This window comes from Anomaloglossus baeobatrachus, chromosome 5 (assembly GCF_048569485.1).
Source record: "Anomaloglossus baeobatrachus isolate aAnoBae1 chromosome 5, aAnoBae1.hap1, whole genome shotgun sequence".
Lineage (NCBI taxonomy): Eukaryota > Metazoa > Chordata > Amphibia > Anura > Aromobatidae > Anomaloglossus > Anomaloglossus baeobatrachus.
The window spans coordinates 539,072,792-539,085,406 of NC_134357.1; the positions used below are offsets into that span (position 1 = coordinate 539,072,792).

The 12,615-nt window shown below is 46.2% G+C and overlaps 1 pseudogene; it reads right to left on the reverse strand.

The window, feature by feature from the left end:
- Positions 1-10,860: 10,860 nt before the first annotated feature.
- Positions 10,861-12,321, reverse strand: LOC142312934 (uncharacterized; annotated as a pseudogene).
- Between the last annotated feature and the right edge of the window lie 294 nt (positions 12,322-12,615).

Consider the following 12,615-nt stretch of genomic DNA (forward strand, 5'->3'; position numbering starts at 1 on the left):
GGGACTGGAGCACGCACGGGGCACAAGTTTCAAACTGTTTGATAAATACCTGCATGGTGAGGATACGTTCACGGACTTCATCCAACCAAATAATATGTGGGCATCAGCAGTAAACTAGGATTGGGGTTCTAACACTTACCTCCCCGTAGGGTCCGCACTGCCCGCCGTACGGAGGAGGTTTAATCCAAAAGGGACAGTCGGGGTTCCCAAATGCTCCACGCTACGAGGACTCAATCTACAGAGAGTGCCGGGATAGAGCAACCTGGGTCACTACATTGGCACTGATACTCCTGGGATCGGAAGCAGCAAGCCGAGGGTCCATGTGAGTAGAGACTGTTAAAGTTAACCTGGTGTGGTCTCCATCATTATACATCATACATCTCCCAGGCACATTCCTACCGGCGGAGGGCCTACCACCATAGCTGCCACTTTCACCATCCCTGGGAGTACCCACGTTGAGCAGCGGCAGTTCTCCATTCCTAACCGCAACCCGCAGGTGGTGTCACGAACATTAAGTCTATTATCCCCCTGTAAAAAAAAACTTTTATTAAGTGTCCCCAGGGCACTGGCCTGGGCAACGGCCACCTGAAGTGACATTCCCGTTTGCAACCGCCCGGGACCGAGTACCTCCTTCCCTGGGCGACACATATATATATCATATGACATTCAGAGAGAGGGACTTTTCTGGGGGGAGGGGAAGTTACTTCTCTCTAGAGGGTCGGAGCTGCAGCATGTCAGACGTACAGGAAGACACTTGATTAGTGATGGGTGAACCCCCCAATGTTAAGGAACATGGAGCCTCACCTGAACGTTTTGTGAAGATCGAGTTTGGATTCTGAGATAACGCAAACTTGCATACGAACATCGATCTCGGGCTTTAGAGTTATGGGATGGGGCGGGGGGGGGCTGTAAAATAAAGAATATAGTTAATAATAAACATTGTCATTATACTTACAGGTCCCGCGACGCGTCCTGCAGACTCTGTCTCCCGACAGCTTCTGCTTCCACGTCCGATTATTTCTGTGCCCCGGGTAAACACCACTGACTAAAGGACCTTCCATGACTTCATAGCCATTTGATCATACTAAGCCCGAAATTAATGGTGTTAAGCCAAATTAGACTTGGCCACCATGAATTTATAGTAAACAGTAAAAAAAAACACAACACAGAAAAAAAAAAGTTTTATTAGAAATTGAACAAAAAAAATCCATCTTTTATAAAAAAAAAATCCTTAGTCTGATGTAATCCACAGGGACAGCAATGTCAACTCTGCTTCATCACTGTGTACAGACACAGTCTATACAAAGTGAGAAGCAGAGAGAGCATTGTTAGTCCTGCTACATCACTCTGTACAGTGCGATGTAGCAGAGCTGACAGTGAGGGTATAATTGCACTTGCGTCTTGCAATGCATCACACTGCAAAGCCTGACGCTCTCAGGACAGCAGCGCCTCAGCTGCATGGAAATATATGCAGCTGACCGCTCCTGTCAGGAGATTGTGCGCCGTGATGCGATGCGACACTCGCACAGTGACAATTAAAGTTCAGTTAACAGGACAGGACCTTTGATGACGTCACAGTCATGTGACCAGTCTTTAACCAATGAGGTAATTCAACATTCACACCTGACTGGTCACATGGCCATGACGTTAGGGAAGGTCCTTTAACCCGGGGGCACAGCAATGATCAAGCAGAAGCCGGGAGACAGAGTGTGCCGGACACATCGCGGGACCTGTAAGTATAATGACAATGTTTATTATTAACTATATTGTTTATTTTACAGCCCCCCGCCCCATCCCATAACTGTAAAGCCTGAGATCGGTGATTGGACGCAAGATCGTGTTATCTCGATCCTGATCACAATCTTTACAAAACGATCGGGCGAGGCATCCGATCCCAACCATCAGAGTGATCGCCCATCACTATCAGTTTTGCTTCATCGCTCTGTACAGAGCGAGAAGCAGGCTGACAGTGAGGGTATGTGTCACGTCCCCACCGGAGCCCGCTCCTGCGACTTCTGCTCCGATCGCCAGACGACGCCATGTTCCCACCATGGATAGTGTTGGTGATGGGAGAGGAGTCGTGCCCGTGGCTCTGCGGAGCACAGGCTCCGCTCAACCACTAGGCTGAGTTTCCCTGGAACCTGTAGTACTGGCTGACTGTAGGTGGCGTGTGTGTCTTCCAGCTGAAGTTGCCAACATTCACCTGCAGCCAATGGGAAGACACCACACCCTTCTTATTCCCCCTCCTGTCACATGACCACTGCCAGAGATAGTTCTGTACTCCTGGCTCATGTGCTGTTTGTATGTTGATTCCTGTGCGCTGACCTTTGCTTGTTTTTTGACTACCCTCCTGCCTGTCGTTTTTATACCTTGCTGCCAGTTCCGGATTTGACCTCTGCTTTGTCTCCTCACTACGCCCTTGCCTGCCGATTCGGTCCCTGTTTTGCATCTCCTGGTTTTTGACCCTGCCTGACGACCACGGACTACAGTCTACCACAGGTAGCGATCTCTGAGCTCTGTGTAATTCCAAATCCCTGTATAGGTGTTAAAGGGTTGCAGAGTTCTTGGGGTCCTGCTTTGTGAGCGGCTTTTCTCTAGACTCCCCTTACAGCCAGTCTGTGTCTGTGGCTCCAATCAGGCATTACAGTATGATTCCACTTGCGTCTCGCATTGCATCACACTGCATGGCCTGACACTCTCAGGACAGGAGCGCTTTAGCTGCATGAAAATACATGCAGCTGACCTGTTCCTGTCAGGAGAGTGTGCAGCATGCTGGGTGATGCGATGCGACACTCGCACAGTGACAGTCAAAGTTCAATTAACAGGACCTTCAATGACGTCATAGCCATGTGACCAGTCTGTAAGCCAATGTCTGTACAACATTTACACCAGACTGGTCACATGGCTAAGACGTCATGGAAGGTCCTTTAGTCAGTGGTGGTTACCGGCGGGCACAGCAATGATCAGACGCAGAAGCGGCAGAGTCTGTAGGACGCGTCGTGGGACCTGTAAGTATAATCATAATGTTTTTTAATAATGTGCTTTTTTTTTTTTTCAATACAGTCCCTGGACCCGAACTGATCCCGAACTCTAACACAAACTTCCCAGGAAAGCTTGTGATTGGGATTGTGTGCACGAACACCATTTGTTCGGTACGGACCTCGAACCTTAAAGTTCAGATTCGCCCATCACTACACTCGATGGAAGCCCATGAACTAGGCCTCAAGAAAGCATAATTTGAAAGAAGAAACTCACTTCACTAATTTAGTAGAGAAATGGACTATTATTCACTATAAGCTTCAAACAGATTATCACATAAGCTAAGAACAATACGATTGTTTTCCTTTTCTGTAACTGATCAACATATAATGAACACGTTTACTTTTATCAATCATTTTTTACTCAATATAAAATACATCTATTTATTTTTACATTTTTGAAGTCTATCTTTTCTTGCCCCTCATCACGTTCTTAATTGGAAAATAGATACAGGTCAAGATTACCAGATCCTCCTATACCTCTGAGTTCAGGCAGTGACTCAATGGTAGAGCTGCTGCCTATGGCCAAAGAGCTCAAGTCCAAACCAGAGCAGATGAGACATTAATTTATGCGCTGCTCTTCTTGAGGTAATTTATTCACTGCACTGAGGGGAGGAGCTGAGACAAGAGCCGTGAACAGCAGGAGAGAGCCCTCAAATCATTGAATCCGGGAGAGATGGGAGGTACCCATACGTGGCTTTACTCCGTACACACGCGTCTCCGCTCCGTACACATCGTACACATGCGGTTCCGCTCCGTACACCTCATACACACACGGCTCCGCTCTGTACACATGCGGCTCTGCTCCGTACACCTCATACACGCGCGGCTCCGCTACGTACCTCATTAACGCGCGGCTCCGCTCCGTCCACATACACGTGCGGCTCTGCTCCATACAACCCGTACACACACGACTCCGCTCCGTATGTTGCGGACGGGAGCCAGGCCGCTGCAGGGGCTGCTCGGATCCAGGTTCGTTACTGCGGCTCGAGTGGTAGCCGGACCCGGGCTCGTACAGGGGAGAGAGTTTTTGTCAGTGACGCCACCCGTGGGTTGCGGTGAGAGTTGGTAGCACCGACGCGGCCTGGTGATGGGACGCCCGGGGCTGATGGAGCAGGGCAGCAGGATGGAATCCCCTCCACGGGTAGGGCGAAGTGTAGTCCCGGGGCCCAGGAGTGTACGGGAGCAATGATGTGCAGGGTTGGACCGGGGATGAATGGTGTACTTACAGTTTCAAAGAATTGGACACAAAGTCCAGTGGTAAACCAAATTGCCAGTGACCGGTCACCTCTGGCTGGTGTATTCAGGTCCCACAGCTGGGTGTAGCAAACAGGGGTCCCTTCCTCCTGCACTCAGTGTTTGTGTCTTCAATGGAACAACTCCACTTGGAATGGGGAAGTCCACTCCCGGTACTGTGTATGTTGGGAGCTGTGGCCCGCGAAATCTGACCCCTGGGATCTCTGTGAGTTCTGGCGGACACCCTATTCCCCACGTTGGGCTTCCGTTTCGCACTCTGGGCTTCTGTAGAAAAAGGCCAGAAACCTCGTCCCCAGCTGGTCAATTGACAAGGGGCTTGCACAACTTCTGAGAGATTGTACAACCTCTGACTACCTGGTTTTGCCAGGGCATCACACGTACACCTCGCACACACACGGCTCCGCTCCGTACACCTCGCACACACGCGGCTCCGCTCCGTACACCTCGCACACACGCGGCTCCGCTCCGTACACCTCGTACACACGCGGCTCCGCTCCGTACACCTCGCACACACGCGGCTCCGCTCCGTACACCTCGCACACACGCGGCTCCGCTCCGTACACCTCGCACACACGCGGCTCCGCTCCGTACACCTCGCACACACGCGGCTCCGCTCCGTACACCTCGCACACACGCGGCTCCGCTACGTACACCTCGCACACACGCGGCTCCGCTACGTACACCTCGTACACACGCGTCTCCGCTCCGTACACCTCGTACACACGCGTCTCCGCTCCGCTCACGCCGTACACACGCGGCTCCGCTCCGTACACCTCGTACACACACGGCTCCGCTCCGTACACCTCGTACACACGCGTCTCCGCTCCATACACCTCGTACACACGCGTCTCCGCTCCGCTCACGCCGTACACACGCGGCTCCGCTCCGTACACCTCGTACACACACGGCTCCGCTCCGTACACCTCGCACACACACGGCTCCGCTCCGTACACCTCGTACACACACGGCTCCGCTCCGTACACCTCGTACACACGCGGCTCCGCTCCGTACACCTCGTACACACGCGGCTCCGCTCCGTACACCTCGTACACACGCGGCTCTGCTCCGTACACCTCGTACACACGCGGCTCCGCTCCGTACACCTCGTACACACGCGTCTCCGCTCCGCTCACGTCGTACACACGCGGCTCCGCTCCGTACACCTCGTACACACACGGCTCTGCTCCGTACACCTCGTACACACGCGGCTCCGCTCCGTACACCTCGTACACACGCGTCTCCGCTCACGTCGTACACACGCGGCTCCACTCCGTACACCTCGTACACACACGACTCTGCTCCGTACACCTCGTACACACACGGCTCTGCTACATCCACACTGTAAACCCCTCCTGACCCCACACATAACCTTCCCCTCATCCAGCACCATGACACCAGCACAGCAGAGTCCTGCATACACTGAGGAGCTGATCATGTGACCCCTGACTCCTCCCCTCCATGTGACATCATCACAGGTCCTGGAAGCACAGAGCAGCCATATATCTAGTGTGCGGCTCTGCAGGAGGAGGTATGTGGAGATTCCCCATTACTGGGGGCATTAACCCCTTCACCTCTGAGGCTATTTGCTTTCTGCCTCGCTTATTTCTCGCTCTGTGACCTTTCCTCTTTCCTTCCATATCTCTGGATCAGGTTTTGGTTATTATTGGACGAGTTGTATTTTGTCGCCATTTTTTAATACATATAATGGAACTGATCGACTTCTCTTATTTTTGGGGAATAAAAAAAGGGCAAAAATTAAGTCATCACTTTTACTGACAATCCACAAAATATGAGGAGGGGGGATTGTGATAGACAGGGCCGCCACTAGGAATTTCAGGGCCCCATACTGGCAAAATTTTCGGGCCCCATTGGTACTTCGCCCAAGCTCCACCCCAGCTCCACCTCCACCCCTCAAATCTCCTACAGTCTCGCTGCCACTCTTGGAAAACCATGTGTTTGTGTGTAATATGTATATATATATATATATATATATATATATATATATATATATATATATATATATATTATACAGTCATGACCAATAGTGTTAGCACCCTTGAAGTTGTCCCATAAAATGAGGTATTTCCCTTAGAAAATTAATAAGACACCCCTTAAACTGACCCTCTCCATAATATCCCTCCCACACTGCCTCTATGTATAGTATCCCCACACACACTGGCCCTTTGTATAATAACCCCCTCCCCCTCACACACACTGCTACTTGCAACACTTTGTGAGGCCTCTTTCACACGTACATGCCTCCGATACGTGTTTAGCAGTTTTCTCGCGTACCGGAGACACGTACACACGTAGACCTAGGTATTCCTATGGTTTTGAACACACGTAAGTATTTTCGCACGGAACGTGTGTCCGTTCCGTACTTTCGTGTGTCCGTGTGTTTCTCACGGCAACATGTTCGTTTTTTCTCCGGCATCACAGGTGTCACACGGAACGCAAAGGTGTCACACGTAATGCAAACGGACCACACAAATGTGTTCCGTGTGACACGCACCGGAGAAAAGACGTGTCTGTGAGAAAAAAAACCAAAACTTTACTCACCTTCTCCAGCCCTGCAGACTCTGCCGCTGCTGTCACTTGCTGCCGACCGCCGCTCATTATGCTAATTGAATATTCACTTCACTGCGACCGGAAGCTGCAGCAGCGGGGAGTCGGCAGGACCGTAGACCAATGATCAGCACCACGGACAGCGACGCCAGGGACAGGTGAGTAGAAAGTTCCCGTTCTCCATGTGTTATCATGGATAACACACGTAGCTCATAAACACGGCTCACGGAGGGCAAAACGCACCTCTGACACGTCCATGAAAAACATGGGTGGTTTTTCACAAACGTGTGAAAGAGGCCTTAGGAAAGAAGTAGTGGGCTTCACAATGTAATAAATATAAATAAAGGGAGAGGTGCTAACAAAAAAACAAAAACTATGCAAAAAAAAAATTCATTATAATGTGAGAGGAAAAAAGCTGCAAAGTAAGAATGTTCACACCCAGCTCTTTATATATAAACATGGATTTTATTGATACAAAACCTATAAGGCTGACAAAAACAAAGGTTAAAAACACAATTATCAAGAGAAAAGAATGAATGAATGACGTAGGGGAATGGACATAAAAATCCTGTACTTATAGAACGCACAATAAGTATAAACAATACCTGATTGTAGAGCCTCATCTTAAAGGTAATGTGGAAGTAAGTCAATAGAGGGCTGTTTTTGTCAGCCTCATATATTTTGTATCAATGAAAGCCAAATTATAATATATATATATATATATATATATATATATATATATATATATATATATATATATATATATATATATATATATATATATATATATATATATATATATATATATATATATAAAATTATATTTTATATATATATATATATATATATATACTATTTATTCTTAACTACACCAAAATAATAGGCATTAAACAATATTTTTCAGATAAAAGTCACAAACTAAACTAACAGAATTTTATTAAAACTAAAAAAGTAAAATCATAAAAACATTATATATTCAACAGCACAGATATGTAACACAAATAAACTAATTACCAAAGTAATGTAAAGTACTTTATCCTGAACTCCTTATTAGAGATGAGCCAACCTTATTCTCAGGGTTCGGGCTTGGAAAATGATGTGAAAATCTACCTGGTGAGTACCGCACTGTGCAGGTGTCTGAGTGATATGCAGCATTGTGCGTGTTTTGGGAAGTGCGCGATCAACTCAAATTTGACTTACATTCTGCGTTCTGAGATGTATGGTTCATGGAAAATTAAAAAAAAAATCCACCCACCCACCTCCGAAAATGTTTTGCTTTCAGCTCACAGCAAAACACTTCCGGAGGCGGGTGGGCGGAGCTTTTTTTTTTTTTTTAATTTCTCCATGAACACAGAATGTGAGTCAAATTTGAGCCAATCACACAGTTCCCTCAGCGCGCACAATGCTGCGCATCACTCAGACACCAGCAGAGCGCGATACTCTCTACAGAGATTTTCACAGCATTTTCAAAGACCGAACATCATGCCTCGAGCCTGAAGTTCGCTCAACTCTACTTATTCTAGAGCCTTTTGATAAACAACATTCTTTGTTTTTTCTTCTGGTGCAAAAATAAACAGATTTTTGGCAGTTCCAACTCTTGAACAGGCCACATATAGTTGACCATGAGAAAAGCATGGAGATTGTAAATTGATTCCTGCTACTTTCAAGGACTGTCCCTGAGCCTTGTTAATGGACATTGCAAATGTCAGTCGAACTGGAAACTGGAGGCGTTTAAAATCAAAAGGCAAATCAGATGGAATGAGTGGAATTGTTGGAATGAAAACGTCGTCTCGTTTGGCACATCCTGTCAAAATGGTTGCTTCAATTACGTGTGGAAACAGGTTCTTAATCAATAGTCTTGTTCCATTACACAGCTTTGGTGGATCTAAATTTCTCAAACACAGGATAGGTGCTCCAGGTTTAAGAAAGAGGATATACGGAGGAATTCCTTGTGGTTCCAAGGAGTTGAGGAACTCTGTAGGATAGAATAATGCTTGAGCAGCGTCTGTCACTGTATCCACTGACTTGTAGGTCCTGCACACACCTGGAAGGAAATTTAGAATTTGAATATTTATCTTGTTGACACTATCAGTCTTGGGAGCTAGAATGGTTCTTTCACAGCCACCCAGACTTTCTGAAGTTGCATTGAATGTTTGGAAAAACCTAGCTCCTCAATGGTTGTCACAATGTTGCAAAACTTGCTTGGAAACATGATTTGTCCATTTTCTGAGTTTACTGGTGCCTTGCCATTTCCAATATTCAGCAGCTGGCTCGAGAACAGTCCAGCAGAATCATCGGCTGTCCTGTGAACTCTCATGTTTGTGTGCAGCGATATTTTCTTCACATGTCTCCAAAGGTACGATGCTTTGAGACAGGCATTGAGTTCATCTGCAGGCATTGACCTTGGAATTATAGGTAGTGTTTGATGAAAGTCACCAGCCAAAACAACAACTACACCTCGCATAATAGAATTATTTCCACGCAAGTCTTGGAGCAGTCTGTCCACCGCTTCCAAAGCCCTCTTGTGTGACATGGTGCATTCATCCCAAATGATAGCACTGCACTTTTGAAGCAGTTTGGCCTGTCCTGATCCCTTAGCAATGTTACACACTTGGCTGTCACAGTGAGACAGGTTAAGTAGTAGCTTGAATGTTGAATGTGCTGTCCTACCACCAGTTAAAAGTGTAGCTGCAATTCCAGAAGAAGCCACTGCAAGGACAATTTTTTGTTGTTGCCAAAATTTTGCCAGGAGCAAGTTGATTAAAAATTTCTTTCCTGTTCCTCCTGGAGCATCTAGGAAGACAATCCCACTTTTGTTGGTTACTGGGAAACTTAAAATTTGGTTGTACGCGCGTCTCTTTGGTCTGGTACCAATAGTGGTTCGTTATGAGAGACAAATCAGTGTTGTAGTTTTTTTCTAAGAAGATCTCCCTGCACATTTGGTTAACTTCCTGATTTCTTATTGGAATAGGCAAGCCAAGCAGAGGTAAGGCTATGTCCGCACGTTGCGTCGGAGTACCTGCAGTTTATTCTGCACGTTTTCCTTCCCTTGGTTTTAGACCAAATGGCTTTTGACCATTTTTTAGCGCTAAAAACGCATGCGTTTTTACCGCGTTTTTAGTGCGTTTTCAGCGCTTTTTACCTGCGTTTTCACTTGCGTTTCTGCAGATGCGTTTTGAGATCAAGACACTGAGAAATAAAGTTGAATTAGTCAAAAAGAATGAAAAAAGAGAAAAAAAGTATAAAATTAACTTTTAATAAAACTATATGGGAAATTATCATTTTTAATGAGAAAATAGTGGTTATGCACATTTTAACAGAAAAATAGGTGAAGTTTCTAATTTTTTAACATTTTAATTTTCGGTTATTGTGTGTGTAAAGGAACATTAGAACCCATTAAATTTTGTCCAGAAAAGCATGCGTTTTTGGAGCCAAAAACGCAGTGGAAAAGCAGGTAAAAAGCATGAAAAACGCAGGAATTGTGATTTTGGTTGCGTTTTGCCATTTCTCATTGACTCCAATGTTAAGGAAACGCTGCAGAAATGGCAAAAACAACTGACATGCTGCTTCTTTTTCAGCATGGTTTTTGACCACAAATATGCAAATTAAACGCTGCAGAAAAAAAAGCAAAGTGCAGACAGGATTTCTGCTTTTCCCATAGACTTTGCTGGCAATCAAAAACGCATGCGTTTTAGCGCAAAAACGCTGCTGCTAAAAACGCTGCAGAAACGCGGAAAAAAACGCACCGTGCGCACATAGCCTAATGCTTTTCCCAACATTGCAATGCTCTGGTCTTCAAGGAGCATTAAGGCTTTGTTGAAAATGTTTTCAGTATAGTTGACAATTTGCTGAGGATTTTCTTTTTTAGCCTACATGAGGATATCCTCACTGAGTTCATTTTTGTACTTTGTTCAAATCTGAAGGGGATTTTAAATGTTACAGGTTGTTAGAAGACTAGCAAAGAGGTGTCAATCGTTTTGGGGTTTGTGTGGCTGCTGCTTCACTCAGTCATGTCCCAGTGTCCATCATTTTCCAGAAGTCCTTGTCTCTGGCAAGCTTCCCTAAATGTTTCACAGACATGGCCTCCAACAGTCTTCAGGTCAGAAAATGATGTTGGGGTCTTGACAACATGAAGTAAGATACGCAGGTAGAAGCACTCTGCATTTGATGGATGAACAGTGTAGACACGACCAAGAGTATCATTTGCTTTGACCCCCGATTGACCTTCAACGTCAAGCCCCTGTTTCCTCCGTTCCAGTGTTTTTCTGGATGTGTTCCAAGTGTAGTACTTTGGTACATCACAGTAGAGAATTGTTTTTGCAAATGGATCTTGTTGACATAATTGAAAAAATGCCAAGAGGGTGGTTTTAGGTGTAGTTAGAAGCTGCTGACGCAACTTTGCTGGGTCAAAGTAAATCCTCTGTACATTTCCCAAGTGAACACTGAGATGCACAACTGGTGGGTAGTGCTCATGAATTGAGAACCCTAGTATTCTCCAAACAGCTTTATTGCTAAGGATGTACCTGCCCATCTGAAATGCCTGCACGTCATCAATAATAGGTCCATTTTTCTGGAGTTCAAAAACTGCTTGATCACTTCCTTTGTGGACATATTTGCATATGTACTTGATTGATTTCACAGAGTGGCAAGAGTCTACGTTGATGTAGGCCTGAAAAATTTTACAGAGCAGAAGATTGTAAGGCACCACCCACTTGTTGTCAATTTCTATCTCTTGGAGTGATGTTCCAACCCGCATTTTGAGTTTTGCTGTGAAACCGCCATCCCCTGGTTCTCGTCTTCGGTAGACTGGATATCCATCTTGTCCTGTTTGTGTTTCTTGGACAAGGTTTCGTGGGTAATTTTTTTAAACACCTGCCATTAACCATGCAGGGACAATTTTTGTTTAGGCTCCCACAGGGACCATCGATCATGTTCTTTGCAATGGTGTCAAACAGCAATGGGTCATTCTCAGGGTCTGGCAATTCGACACTAATGATATTGTCAATTTCGGTGGGCTGTAATTTGAGTTTGAGCCAGACTAAGATATGGTCATGAGGAAGGCCTCTCTTTTGCCATTCAATTGAATACATCCAGCACTGTGTCTCACCATAAATGTGTGCTTTTGTAATCAAATGAATCATTTTTGCAACTTTTCTTTTAAAAACTCATGCAATGATGTCATGGCGATTCATAGATTTTTGATCTGGTAACAGGTGCCCTCTGATTTCATCCCAATCCGGATTGCAAGTGAGGGTAATAAATAGATCTGGACGGCCATACTTCCTCACATAAGTCATTGCATCTTGTGTGTATCATGCATGTGTCGTGGGCTTCCAGTGACAGTTGATGGAAGAATGACCATTTTACCCAACTCATTTAGATCAGTATCTTTTGCCACAGCATCTCTAAGGGCTAAGCCACACGGCGAGAAAAACAGTGCGAGTGGAGTGCGATAAAACATCGCATTCCCCTCGGACCAATTCTAGCCTGTGTGTCAGCGCACATGGGCGATTATTTTCTCAGCCCTAATCGGACCGAGAAAACAATCGCAGCATGCTGCGATTGTAAGCTGAGTCTCTTTCTCTCGCACCCATTCAAGTGAATGGCGCGAGAGAAAAATCGCACTGCACTCGCGGTACACCGGTGTACTGCTAGTGCAGTGCGAGAATGGCAATAGCCGGCTACGCAGTAGAGAGGGAGAGAAATCCCTCCCTCCCCTCCTGAGTGCCGGCCCGCCCCCCGCAGCTGAGGTCTG